The sequence below is a fragment of the Oxyura jamaicensis genome, chromosome 8 (assembly GCF_011077185.1).
Source record: "Oxyura jamaicensis isolate SHBP4307 breed ruddy duck chromosome 8, BPBGC_Ojam_1.0, whole genome shotgun sequence".
Taxonomy (NCBI): domain Eukaryota; kingdom Metazoa; phylum Chordata; class Aves; order Anseriformes; family Anatidae; genus Oxyura; species Oxyura jamaicensis.
This window is the reverse complement of record NC_048900.1, coordinates 8,428,873-8,443,732: the sequence shown is the minus strand read 5'-3', so window position 1 is coordinate 8,443,732 and position 14,860 is coordinate 8,428,873. Positions and strand designations below refer to the sequence as shown.

At 46.7% G+C, this 14,860-nt stretch overlaps 1 long non-coding RNA gene across 1 annotated transcript; it reads right to left on the bottom strand.

The window, feature by feature from the left end:
- Positions 1–5,204: 5,204 nt before the first annotated feature.
- Positions 5,205–12,506, bottom strand: LOC118170539. The gene is made up of 3 exons (XR_004752765.1): positions 12,415–12,506; positions 9,027–9,135; positions 5,205–5,391 (listed from the first exon to the last, which is right to left on the bottom strand). It is a non-coding gene; the product is annotated as an uncharacterized LOC118170539 (long non-coding RNA).
- Between the last annotated feature and the right edge of the window lie 2,354 nt (positions 12,507–14,860).

The following is a 14,860-nucleotide window of genomic DNA, read 5'->3' as shown; positions in this document are numbered from 1 at the left end:
CAAGTGTGAGTGCCAGCAATGCCCTGCCACCCCAGAGGGACTGCTGCAGGATGCCACACTGCCAGTGACTGGAGGCAAAAAGCCCAGAGCACTTCCCTAGGGCTGGGGCATCACAGAGCTGCCCAGGTTCAGGAGGCCTGATGCAAGTGCCACGAGCTCTCCATGTAAAGCAAGGTGCAGTGCAGACAAATAACAACCAACTAACCATGCTGGGACAGTCAGGGATCAATGTCCCTCTGGACTACACAACAGGAACCTGACAAAGCCATCCTTAAACTGTCAGCCACAGGGGACCTGTGGTACCAAGGATGTAACATAAGTGCCAAAGGAGATGCTGCCCTGGGTATTCTCAGAGATGGACCCAGGAAGGTATATTTTGGACCCAGATTCTTTCAGATCATGTGTGTTCAGATCCAAGGTACTGTTTCTGATCGCTGCAAAGACAAGCTAGCTCTAAAGACCAGCATGGCTCCGAAGGGAGTTGTGCTGTTCAGCATTATTGTGGTATAAATTAACTGCTATCATGTACAAAGCGCTCAATATTCCGTAAGCATGGAGTGTTTATCTTATTTGTGCATCACTGGAAATTGCAAGCCTCTGGTGAGGGCAGCACTGACATTGTGTTTCTTTGGTTTTTGCCTTTTTTTTTTTTTTTTTTTTTTTTTTTTTTTAAACAATGCTGCAGTTCCAGTCAGTCCAGCTAAACTTTGCCCACAAAATTCTTACAGGAGATTGTGATCCTCAGCCCAATTTCAAGGGCTAGCCCCACACGGAAAGGATTGCCGGACACAGACTCAGACTTGTTACAGAGAAGCACTAGATGCCCCCAAACCAGCAAAACCTCCCTGGGCATTGCTAGTTCTCTCCCTCTGTCACTGAAAAAGTCTCACACCACAATCACACCATGCCCTGCATTCATATCCACGCTGTGAGACATGTCCTACCTCATCCCATCAGCAACCCCCGGCTGTACATATGGGACCCTCCTTTGTGAGCACCAATGTCTTGGGGTGGCTATGGAGGTAAGGCCAGGCTGAGGAACAGGATGGAGCCATGCTGGCCAAAAAGGGGAAAGACTGGGGTCATGAGAGCTGGAAAGGAGGAGAGCAGGAGGGAGAAAAGTGGTCAGTGACGTACAGAGGGGGCAGGAGGCTATGTGAGAAGCCCTAGAGATGAGCCGTGGGAAGGAGGAGGATGCATCCCATGGCATCTGGACAAGATGATCCTTGGGAACACTGTCTGACAGCCAGGGATCTCCTGGGAGACTCGGCTGTGTCCAGAGGGAGCACGTGCACGTGCTGAACAGCCTTGCTGCCCTGCAAGGGAGGCTGCAGAGCTGAAGCCAGTGCCCCGGGGCTTTGGGGCCGTGTGGTGGGACCTCTGGAGGAGCTGTGCTAGGCACAGGCCTCCTGCACCAGCCTTCTGCTCGGCAACATCTCCAACTGTCTCTATTATCTCGTGCTTGAGATCCATAATGGAGAATCACTTATGTTCTCTCTGACTAAGAGCAGCTAAAAATAGCGCTAATATAACAAGGATGAGAGATGAATTTACAAAGTGGAGCAAGAAAGCCCAGAAGCCCCTCGCAGTCATTACATGCTCCCGCAGCTCTCGGCTGTGCTTGTCAACAGTAAATGCACTTGCTGTTTGTTAGGGAAAGAAGGAAATTGCCCAAGACAGTGCCGTATGCCTGGGAGGCTTCATGGTGGAGTGATTTCTTTCTGTCCCCTCTCCTTTTAGCACTGCTCAGTGTTATCTACCTTGCAGCCCCGCGTTCTTCAACCCCCCGGCACCCTTCCTACCAAAACACGTGGGGCTCAGCTGCCAGCAGGTATGCACAGAACATCTGGTAAGGCATCACAGCAAGCCTTGTGCTGGGAAAGAACAGACTGATCATCTGCCATTTTCCAAATCATCAAGAAGCTACAAAGAGGCATTTTTTCCTTGTCAGAGGCAGGCACTGCCCAAACCATGCATGGCCTTTTCAGGCTAACCCTCAGCTAGGGTGCTGCAATTTCTGCCCTGTGGGGAGGGCCTGTCCCCTCTGATGTGGGCTCATTAGCAGCTCAAGCTTCGAATACGCTCTATGGATTTCTTCTATTTTTAAACACTTTTTGATAAACTAAAAGCGGAAGCCTCGGAAGAGGAACCAGCCAAGAGCTCAGGCTACCAAATGAGCTGAATCCCTGGTGCCCACAGTCCTTCAGATGGTGTGACAGGTGCTGCTGGCTGCACCGTGTCTCAGCTTCAGAAGGGGAACATAGAAACAAACGGACTTGCACCACACCACACCAGCTGCCTAGACACCACTCCTAAGCTGCAGGAGCTCTGAGCTTAAGCCTTATCTTTACAAAAGGGTCATTTTCCGTCACAAGTTCAGCCCTTTGAATCTGAGGGCCAGGGTGGCACCCCTATCTGGTGCTCCTACCTGTCTCACACCCCTGCTGGGTCTGATCACACTCCGCTCTGCATAGTGCTGTGCAGACACTAGGCAGTCCCTGCCCCACCGTGAGGCTAATGCAAAGGAAGTGGCTCTTTTAAACTCTCTGAATCGTTCTGGAGACTTTCGGGAGTGCTTACCTCTCCTCTTTTAACAGATAGGGGCTCCAGGGAAGCTATCTTGCAGTGTGCTGCTTTCAGAGTGAAAAGCAGCTGATGCAAAGCAGGATCAAAGGCAGTTTGGGGAAAATAACTTGGGTAGAGGGAGGCCTGGCTCACCTCCCCATAGCCACAATAAAACATCTGATGTCTCCCTTCTCTGCACTTCATCACGTTCCTGCTGCCTCTGTGATTCATATTATGCAACTGATTGCCTTTGCAAGATACGAGAACAAAGTGTCTCCTCGCCCTGTTCCCTGATGTGCATTAAGTGTGTTAGATTGGAAGGCCGAAGCAGAAATCAAAACAAGCCCTCGAGCCTGGTTTCTCTGCTAATCACTGCTGCTCACACACTTGTTACGCTGAGGGACTCAGCGCTACAGCAATCTAAAGGCGACATCCTGGGCATGCTTTCATTGGTCTGTGGAGCTGCTGTGTTGCAGCTTCCCCGTGTGCTGTGGCACTTTCTGTATCGAGCAAAACTGTCTTCCAATAGGATTTTTCTCCTTGAGGGCTAATGAGCATCTCTTGAAGCAGCCTCTGATCAACTAGATATGAAGGACGTTAGCCAGGAGACACAGACAGCTGGCGAGACAGCTGCACCCCTATCACAAAACGTCACGGAGGAAGGACTGCAACCAAAGGCATCCCCTGCTCAAGCAGTGCCATAGCCTCTGAAAGCATGGCTCAAACTATATCTCACGAAAGCTCAGCTTGCTCCTGCTGAAGAACTCACTCCCTAGGGTCATCGTATTTCAGTTTAGTATCTGCTGCCCAGTGCCACATGCCCAGGGTCGGGCTGTCAAAGGGACTTCACACCACGATGCTCGGAATAGGACGGAGCAGGCACTGTCAGCAGATGACACCCACATCACGTACCTTCATAGGCAGGGTGCATCAACACGACAGCACTGAGCCTAACACAGTTACTCCAGTGCATAAAATCCGGTGTTGACAGGAGAGGTTTTTGCTTCTGTTTTTCTCCATTTTCCTGTATCCAGCGGTGGAGTGCCTTTATATATGGCTCCTGGATAATAGAGGCTGAATCCCGCTGTGCTGCTTTACTGCTTTTTAAACTCTGTAATATATGTGCACTTGGTCCAAAAACCATCAGTCCAGTAGGGGAGACAGGCTGGACTCTGTCAGCAGCAGAGACCAAAGTGGGCTGAAATTTTAAAGACATTAGCTCTAAAATGCAGTTTGTCTTTGTTCTGCATGAGTCACACAAGGTAATGTGCAGCAGAGGCTGGAAGGGGAATGGAAACAGCTCTAAGAAGGGAACAATTTTTTTCTTCAGTTTACTTTTCATGTAGTCTAGAGTTGTCCATGAGTTGTTCCTTCAGGCCATAACAATATCTGCTTGATATCACAAGATAACCTACCCTGAACCTCAAGCTGACCTGCCGTACATGCTCCGGTATAATTACACAGGGATATGGAAGTTATTCTCAACCGATTTTATCCTGCTGCTAATGTATTTTCAAGAAACCTGTTTTAGTACTGGCGCAGACACAATTTATCTCAAGCATCCTCTGTGGATGAACTACCTGGTCCAATTACCCAAAGCTTACAATTCAGTGAAGCAAACACTTTGTTCAGCACTGAGCCCATCAGATCAGACCTCCAAAGGGCTTGAGTGGAGACATACCCCCTTCCTAATCCATCCAGACTCTTCAAATATTCAGCCATGGAAAAACAGTGCTGAATGCTAGCGGCCATAGAAATGCTGAATGCTGAGCCACGTACAGGGCTCAGAAGGAGCGTAAATAGAGGCATGGCAGTGAGAAAAAGCACAGAGAGTGGCAATGTGAGCAGTCCAGCACAGGGACTGAAGGGAGGAAGAGCAGAGTGTGCTATCCGCACACACAGTCTGCTGAAAGTCAGTGCAGGAAGAATGGACGACACGGCTAAGCTGATAGAGATTTTACTAGGAGAAAAAAAGGCATCGGCCTGGGACCACTACACACTGAGGAGCAGGACTAGGACTGCACAGCCAAAAGCCTCAGTAAGCAGTGACAACAGGGGCAGTGCAAGGGACAGCAGATAGCTTGGAAATTGTGACAGCTGGGGAGAAAAACAGAGGCAGCTGGGATGCAGCAGCAGAGTGAAAGCCTTGCAAGACCAACAAGAAAGATGACAGACTGCAGGAGAGGAGCAGCAGAGATCAAACAAACAACAACAAGAAAAAGACATGGATGGATAGTCTGGAGGACAGCAAAGACTGAGGCAGCCCAGTGCTGCTGGAGAAATGGGACGGAAAAGGTTGCTGAAGGCTGGGAAAGATGCGGGAGGTGCAGAAAACCAGGGTTGTCAGCTCGAAGCTATAAACAGCATCCTTCTAGCTGCAAACAACATGGGCTAAACTCTTCAGATCTGAGAATGATTTAGGACAGTAGATGTAGGTTAGAGGATCTCTGGGTGCTGTAGAAAGCTAGTCCTGGTTAACTACAGTCTACTCATACAGTTCAGCTGCAGGCAAGGTGATGGTGGTTTTTTTTTTTTGTCATTTTTTTAAACAAAACCTTTAACAACCAGTTGTTTTTATGCACAGAGAATCCCTCTCTTACAGACTTCCTTCACTCAGACTCCCACGCTCCCTTACCCACAGGCACCACAACATGAGTGTCCAAGGGGCTGGATGAGATCAGCCACACGTGACACGAAGGCATCAGTTGTTATGGAGTGGGTCTTTGCCTCAGAAATGCCAGCTTCAGCTTCCGTAAGTTCTAGGCCAGGCTGCAGCCCATCATCTGTTTCTTCTTGTGGTTAAAACATGTCTGTTTTTCTGCTGGCCTGTCAGGAAAAGGAATGGTATGTGTTACACTGCACGCTCATTGTCGTCCTCAGGGCAGGATGTAAGGTCTTCTGCTTAAGAGACCTTATCACCTGTCTGTGCTACCTTATCAGGCAGGGCACAGGGCTTTTGGTCCTGCCATAAATATGTTCTCCGGTTTTACAGCCAGGAATGGCATCCCCAGAACATGATGCTGGGAGTGGTGCTCTTCATTATCAGTACTGGCTGTCCTTTTAATCCTCATTCAGTTATTTCTCCCTGTGTTTACACACACATTGCCATTCAGACTTCACTTCAACCTTAATATTTTTGTCACAGATCTCTTGCACGTGTTTATGTGGCATAATCAATGTGTTCTGCCTTAGACATTCAGCAAGAGGTTCCAAGATGGTATTGCTCTTCAGGAAGGATGTAGGCTTGCTGGAGAGAGTCCAGAACAAAAATCTATAAGGAAAGATGAAAGAATGAGAAATTGTTCCATCTAGATGTGAGCAGATCTAGAGGACACTGGTGAATGATACACGAAGTACCTAAATGCCACGTCCATAAAAGGCTGCAGCTGCAAAGATGAAGATGAAGAACTGTTCACCACGTCCATGCTCGTTAGGACAAGAAATGTTTGTCCTGAATTACAGTGAGGAAGGATTAGATGGTAGACAAGATTTTCCAGCTGTAAGATCATGAAGTACTGGACTGGATCAACTGGGAAGGGCTTGTAATAACCACTTAGAAAAGGTCCTATGACAAACGTGCTTTGTTTCTCTCCACCTTGGAGCAAGGCAAGGCTCTGGATAATGAGGCTCTCTGCATTCCCTCAGCTTGGGGTTATTCAAGAGGTGATAAAACAGCAGTCTAAAGTCCAGCTTCAACACCCACATGCAGGATTTTTGGTTAAATATTGGATACACTGCATGTCTTGCTCCTAAAGGTCCCGCCCGGCTGCCTCAGAGACAAACACCCAACTGCTGTTGAACAGCAGGAACCCACAGGTTCAGCATGGAAGGTGCAGATGCCCTTCACAGTCCAGAACGTTTTATTTGTACCAGACTGCTGCTGCAGTAAACCACGCTTGCCTGCATCATCAAACCTACCAGCAGTCAGGTAACTCTCCAGCTGCAAACACTGTGGAGCTCGCTGTCAAAGCCTCTCTGCAGAAATCAGGCTGGCCCAGGCACATTGGGAAAACTTTAGATATGATATCCCATTCATAAAAAAGACATTGCCTCTAACACTTCATGCCTGTGTTCCCACCTCCCGACCTCCTCTTTATTTATTTATTTTTGAGCTGAATAGATTTCCAGGCATTCTGCCTTGGGGAAATATAATCCAATTTTCTGGCTGGAGAAAGCAGCTCAGAGTGACCAGTCCCAAGGGAAAAGATGATATCAGTGTTTCTGAGTTTCCAGTTAATTGTGTTTACTGAAGAATACATAACATTAGAATGCCTTGAGTCTTGGCCAGGTTTGTAAAAGTAAATAAAGCCAATTCCAATCTAATGTTAGAAAACTGACCCTTGAATTATTTCTGAGCTCACTTCTTCCAGCAGCTAGAACAAACCCTGATGTGTACTATGTGAAATAAGGAGCATCAGACCCATATCTTATTACTTTAGCAAATAAATGTGTCCTTCAGAAGAGGGGAGACAAGACAGGAAAACAGCTCCTTCCTCCTAGAGTTTGTCTGGTGTCCCCTCTACAGCTCACCACGTTTCCAGTCACCTTCTCCAGAGAACCCTCTACAAAACATGATGTGTCCAGGTGCAGCAGGAGCAGGGCTGCTCTCCAAAGGACTGGCCAGGAGCTGAGGATGACCAGATTGTGCCCTCAGATTGAGGCAGGGGACAACCAGGGAGCCCTATCAGGAACAACAGGGGAGAGGGTTGAAAATAGACCTACCTACAAGATAGCTCAGGAGAAGACTAAAGCCCATGTCCTGAGTTTAAGTATAGCTCCTAGTCCAAGGCCCAGGTGATGGGGGTTGGTGCAACTAGGAGCTAATAATGCCTGCCGAACCTTGACGCTGTATCTGCTCTCTGAGCCTGCTCCTTGGATGGGCAGAGCTATCTTGGACCTCCCCAGGAAGAACTATGCAGTACTGTCTGTCCCAAGGAGGAAGACAGTCACCAGGAGCTGCCAAGTTCCCCCCGATCCTTCCCTGTCTCCTTGCTTTACCTTTTTGCTTTCTTCCTGACCACGGGGTGTCAGCTGTGGCCCTACTGATTCCTCCTGTGTTCTACAAAAACATCTTGTAATTTGCTCACAGCAATCCTAATACAGCCATTTCAGCCCAGTAGAGTCCCATTAGCCAGCAGCTCTCTCTTTAGTCTCTAATGATTCAAACCACAAAGCCATTTGTCATGCCATATCTTCCTTCCCAGTGAGTAAAAGTCAATTAGCGTTTTCAGTTTTGCTCTGAAATAGCCCTGGCTCCCTCTTGCTTCTTCATGCTACCAGGAAACCTTCTACAGTAATGACTTGTTTGGTTGTCCAGTGCTGTTAAAACTCTCATCTCTGTGTGTCAAACACTGTAAGCAGGAGGGACATTGTACGTGCTTAGCTTCATCCCTACGCAACAATGGATCTACACATTTGCTTAAATTTCATTAAGGTCAATGATAGGTGTTTTTGAACCACAGCCTGAGAGAAAAAGCTTGAGAAGTGCACACTTTGTACGTGTATACCTTGGGTCTCCTTTAGCAATGGCTGTCGGACAGCTGCTGGTAATGGTTCGTATTTCTCAGCAACACTATTATATGATGTCCAAACTTCATTCTGCCAGTACGATGTGACACAGATTTTGCTGGGATGCTGCCTCTACATCTGCTCCTACAATAAAACGATCTCATTTTTCTTTAAGGCTTTTGTCGCTTGCATTTCTCTGGGGGCATCCCACACTGAATCTCATAGCAATCCTTCTCTGGGCTGGTTTGCATGGAAGGAATAGTTCCTCCTGGGCAGTTCGTACTGTATTACCTGCTTCAGACAACCCATGGAATAATTCCTGGCCTGTGGCTCATCCGCAAGCAGAGACGTGGGCTGGCCTTTGAATTCCATGGCATCACTTAAGGTACTTCATGGTGTAAACTGTGTGCAGTGCCCAGGCCTTTAGTGCTCCAGTGAGTAGTTCTCCAGCATCCACTCCTCATGACTGTGTGAAGCTTGTCTTGTGAAGTCAACACAAGAGGCACAAATGCACTTTGAGTCAGTTTTTAGGAGAACAGCCACTGTTTAGATGGGACCAAACATGTGCACAGTGAATTGTTTGTGAGGATTTTGCTCATCTCTGATTCAGCCTAGGAAGCAGCCAGCGAAAACCACCCAGCCTGGCTTCAGGCCCAGCTCACACAATTAGAAAAGTATTAGTTGAACTTAATAGGAAAATCAACATTAAGCAGATAGGAGCTGGTGCGGTTGTTAAAGACAATGTAGTGTTTTTCCCTGGCAGAAGCCCAGGCTAATGGAGGGCTTCCAGCATCCAGAGCAGCCTCCAAATGAAGGCTTAATTGGCCTCTAAAGCCACTCATATAATTACAAACACTTGTAATGAAACATGAAAAATACAAGAGACCAGAACTGTGACTTGGAGGGCAGAAATGATCTCATCTGTCTCAGGAAATAAATCAAAGCTCTTTTACCTTTTTCCTTACGTTTAGCCTTCTTTGCAGCTCCTATCTAGCCTGCAGACTCCTCTCTGGTGCTCGTTTCCATGGCAGTGCTGAGACCAAGGTGAAATCTTGCTGCTTCCTAAAATCAGAAGCACAAAACTAAACTAATGCTTTTCCCTAGCAGCCAGGGACACCTTTCCACTCTCCCACCCTTGGTGCAGGTGCTTGGACATTGGGTGAATGCTAGAATGGACTTAGACTGCCCACTGCTGGTATGCTTGGCACAAACCTGTCAGCTGCAAAACATCTGCTTGGGTGAACGTTTTATATTTTGATTCTGCCCAACTTTAGCTAAATGACCCTCCGCAATTTCTGTTTGACAGGAAGAACAGAACACAGTCCTTGTGTAGCTGCTCCCTGAACCATGCATCTCTGTCAATTACTCACATACAGCAGCAGCAGCTGCAGCACCTGGCCCTAGCAGATCCAGGTACTTGTCCCCTCTGGGCCCCTACCAGGGACCTGCTGCTCCTGCAAAGCATGTCCCAGAGCAAACTGGGGAGGAATCCAAGGTAGGATTCCCTCCGTTGCTCTTCTGCATTGAGACAAAGATCAATGAAATTTGTGCCACTTGGTGCTCTACAAGTTTCTGGTTCACTGGGGACGACTCGATGGGTTGTTTGTGCTAGGACAGACTCCTAAATCCTTCCGTGAGTTCAGGGTCTCAGAGTAACAGAGGCTAGAAGGGAGTCAGGAGCCATCTAGCCCAACATTCACACAAAGCAAGGATAGCTTTGACGTTTTCTCTGCTTCCTTTCTACAAAGCAGATGGCATCAAGTCCAGCTGAAAGACAAATTAAACCAGGCTTGCTAGGGAGGGCCTAGAAGTTTTTTAACTTGCATCAGGAATGATTTCTTGCCACAGATACCAGAAAGACAGCTGTAACAGCACCACACCCAGCCTCATCCAATTACTCATGCCATCACCCTGGCTAATTAGCACACTCAAAACTTTGCAAGACCGCATCAAATGACATCTGATCCTTCTTCTTTTTCAATGTTGGTCATTCAGGCTAGGGACAGGAGATGTGTGCATCTGTCACTGTGTCTCTGTTCCCAGAACTCACAGCTGCTAAGGCAGGGAGGAAAAAAACAAAATAACACCAAAGCAGGAGAAAAATCCCAGTCTCTCCTAAGGAAAGGGAAGGCATGGCACAGGGACTACCACCCCAGCCTGGACAGCAAGAAAGGAGTGGCTAGTTGGGTGCCTGCCATGGGGAAGATGCACACCATCAAGCACCACTTTTGTTTGGGTTGGTTTCTACCAGTCACTTGTTTTGAAGGCTCGCTTCTCTACACGCACCTTGGTCTTCTGGCCTCGTCCCTGTGTCTCTCGATCAGGGAAGCTCTGGTGCTCATTTCTGGTGTGTCGACACATGCCCAACACAGTGTCCATACAAAGCCACTGAGTTCTTGCTGGTGGGGACAAGGTAAGAAATTTCCATTTGCTCCAAGAAACTAACTTTGGCTGGACTTATTCAGTATTCAGCCTTCTGTTATCTCTGTGGCATTCAGCTGCAATTAAACACATTGAGGGTTGAGCCTTGGTCAGTGGAGGACCATTTGTTTCATGTGACTAATGTTTGTCAGAAACTTCTGTCCAGTTTAAATCCTGCGTGAGCCAAGAAATACCATAGGTCAGTCTCACATCTAGCACTCGTGATCTTACACTGCACCAGCTGGTCTGCTGAAGTATTCAAGCAAGCGGTGAGCATCCTATCCCACCTAGACAGATGGTGGTTAATGTAAACTACAGCTCCCCTGGCACATTCTGGGCACAGGCAATTCCAAAGTCACACATTTTTCCTTGCTTGTACTGGATTTTGTATCATTTTACAGCTTAAAATGCTAAAACGTGATCAACTCATGTTTAGCTAGAGCAAGACCTGGCATGAGCTTAACTGCTCTCAAGTGATGATAAGCAGAAGGTTCAGATAAAGAAGCCACCTGAAAAGAAGCATGCTTTGCAGGAGCCTGACTGAGACTTGAGACAGGCTCACCTGCGTGCAAGAGGTTTTCCTCCACTTTCTGTAGGCTCAAGCCTAGGGTTTTCCTTTGAAGTTCCTGCTCTGGCTCTGCCCCAAGGACTGGGCTGGGGTTCCTTGTTTTCAGCTCTGCTCAGATAACCATCACAGTCAGTCTGGCTAAACGAATACAGAATGGCAAGCACAGCGGTGAAGCAGTGACAAATGTTTCTTCAGCAGCCATAAAAGGACTCCAGCTCACAGTCCATCTGTTTTTTGCAAGTGAGATTATGCAGGTTCCTGCACGCACTCAGTTACTAGAAAATGACCCCGGGTGCAAACATCAAGAGCGGTTTGTGTGTTCTGCCACGTCTGCACAGCCCTGCCATGAAAGCAGCAGAAACAAAAAATTACTAGCATGCGTACCCTCAGCTCAACCATGGATTTCTTATTGATGGAGCTGTCATGGGGAGAGGGTGACCAGGAAACCTGTGCACTGTCTCCTGGCACTAGATACTGGAGATCCACCAGAAGCAACGATGTGCAGGCTGGGCAGGAGTTAGGTAAGAGCATCCTGGCAATTCTCAGCAGGGACATAAGGTCTCACTGCTACCCAAGGATTTTTCCCGAGGTCCCTGGGCTTGGCCATATGTCAAGCTGAGAGCTTAAAGCCTGACAGTCATCACAAGGCCTGCACACCATACAGGCTGCTCCACTGTCCCTCAGGAGACAGAGCTGGGCCTGCTCGTTTTCCTGCCACGCTCAGGTGCGGCCGGGCCGCCCGGGCTGCCATTTTTTCCTGTTTGACACTGGGAGATGGAATCTCAGCGCCCAGCAGAGCTCTCGCAGCCCTTCCTGTCAGCAGAAAAGTGGCTGCTCTGCCAAGGCTGCTACTGCATTGTACTCCTGCCCACGAAACGGGATGGTGGCCATAGGGACTCTCCCGATCCCAGGGCCTGCTGCCCCCCTCCCGTGGCTCTTCCTGGAAAATAAATAAATAAATAAATAAATAAAAATAAATCTCCTCTCATTGAAGTACTTTCTAAGCAAAATATTAGCAAAAGATCAGCCTAAATGTTTGACTTTAGGCATTAAAAGCGTGTTTCTCTGTGTATTGCTACTGCTGTTAAAGCAAAAACCCTCTGCTGGGATACGTCAGGCAAATCTCAGCATTATATATGAATACAAGGAAGGAAAGTGCCTGCTGCAGAATGCACACAGCACTCGCAGGTTGCTTGGACTTGAACAAAACCACTGCCATCCATGCAAGGCTGTTCTGTCCCTTTTTTGAAGGGGAAAGGACGTGCCACAATTTTTCCAACAGAGGGAGCACCGTAGCCATTGCACTGCCTCCCCTCCTCCGAGGTGGAGGACGCCCGTACAGCTATTCTCACCTTTCTTCCAGGGGAAGTTTATCACCATTGGCAGGATCGAGGCGTAATTTGGTCATCATAAAGCAAAGACATTAAACTTGGAGACCATTCAGGAAAAAAAAAAGTCAGCCTCAGTGACAATCTATAAAGTTAGGATGTGAAAGGCACTGGTGGATCAAGAAAAGCAGTCCGAATATCTTCACTATGAAATACAACAACAAAAAGGCCACAAGGACAAGCTTTATACTATCAGTTTCCATCATCAAGCAATTTGGGCTGATTTGCAACAAATGAAATGTAACATTTCTATTAGATTCAGTGGCTCCAGAAATGCTGAAATTATTAAATATATTTATCAAATTGACAGGGTAACCTGATAAATGATCACCTGTTTTTCTTCAACAGAGGCAAGAATAGCTTGCTTCCTGGTACACATACTGAAAGTGCAAATATCACACTTTCTTCATTTTGAGGAAGTATTTTTGGCAAGCTTTGCAAAATTTATTTTTGCAATTACAGTTATTCTAGCTGTGACAGGGAAACGCAGGCAAGAGAAGGACAGGACCAACAGACTGTAGCAGATGAGAATCGGGTTTAGAAGTTGGCATTGAAGTAAAAGGTTGCCATGGACAGCATTTGGAAAAGTTATGGACTGTGTCAAATCAAAATGGTAATGGTGAAGCACACCGTGACGTGGGCTAAAAGCCAGACAGCGCCGAAATGGCACGTTCATTTGTCATGAGCCGAACAGCGAGGGGTGACAGTGAGGAATCCATAAAATCCATACAGCTGCACTGAATCCAGAATGAAGAGCTGGGTTCAGTTCTTTCCTTTGTTGCTGCTCACTTCTCCTGCATACCAAAACGCCTCAGATTTTACCCAGATGACCATCTCCAACCCGACTTAGCAAGTTCATCAGATAAAACTTCTTGCATGACTGAAATGAAACATAACCATTAGTACTTTACGAGAGCAGAGTTTTATCTGCACTGTGCCTGAAGCTTTTCTGAAGCCTAGTTAAGATTGTAGCCCTCTGCATATTACTGTATTGATTAATGAGATTTTCTTGAGGGTTCTTGCAAATCTGAAGAAGAAACTGGCTGGCAGTTTTGGGAAGGCTGGTGTTACCCTGACGTTTGATAGCTGAAGAATTTTGTTGCAAATTCTGGTATTAACTAGGAAGAAGAGAGACTATGACTGGCTGGTGAACAGCGACAATGAGTGTCCCTGCCTTGAAGCCAGCCTCCTCACCACAGAAGATTTATAACAGATTAGGAGGAGGAAACTACTACTGCAGAACCTTTATCATCTAGGAGATAAAACTGCACTAATTTACATTTTAGAATACAGCTTTTCTTGATCCTCAAATAATAGTTGAACCTTCCTGAAAAATTCCCCAGTCATTCTGAAGATTTGATAACCATTGAAATTTCACCTGGAAAATCATTAAGTTGTATCTAATTTTAGTGGTGAGCTTCCTTTGTGTAATAGCTGAGGAGAAAGAAATCAAAGTAACTGGTAGCTTTAAAATCTTCAGACACAGTCTTCTTTTGGCAGAGAGATATTTTGTAGCTCATTTTATATGTTTATATAAATATATTTTATATATTTAGTGATGACAGAGATATTTTTTCTTTTATTTGGCTTCATTTTTTTTACTGCTCTGATGAGCAATTCACCATACTATTTTCTATACCCTAGCACTATTTACATCAGCTAAATCAGGACATCAGAGCAATGCACTTTCAGGAAGAAGTAACAACGAATATAACATAAGCTATAAGCTGAAGAAAGTATTATTGCAAATATCTTGGCTGTGCTTTAAATAAGCATAATTCTGTATATCTGCTTCAGTGTGAACTGATACAGAGGGAGGGCTAATATGTTGAGGGAGCATGAGATATAGCACTACAACCATCAAGGGTGTCTTAACAGTAGAACCTGAGCTCCTACGTCCTGCCTAATTTAATCCTGAATACCTAGGGTGAGACATAAAAGCCTGTTTTGACTACTCTCCCAGCCCTGGGAGCAGCCCTCTTCCCCTGCAGAGCTACCTTTTTTTATATGAAATGCTCCTCACATCTTCCCCAGCTTTGCGTTATGGACAGTGCCTGGCCTAATAGTTCAACCCATGCTGCAGGCATCTCAGAGAGATCCCCAAATCACCTTAGTGGAAAAGCAGTGAGGACATGCCTGGCTTCCAACACCTGAGGGCTCTGCTTAAACCACACAGTTCTCTGATAGTGGACTCAAGTCTGAGGTAGAAAAGATATTTTTATTCCCTCGTCTGCTGTAGGGAATTTGATTTTATGACTCAGTCAGTGGACAAGGACTCACTGTATTCTAGCATGGCACTGGGAGCTTACTAAACCATATTCTCTCTGTTCTCCCACACCTTTCACAGAAGGACCAGAATACGCTCAGCCCAATCCTTGTCATTACTTGCACTGTTAGTATGGGCTGAGAG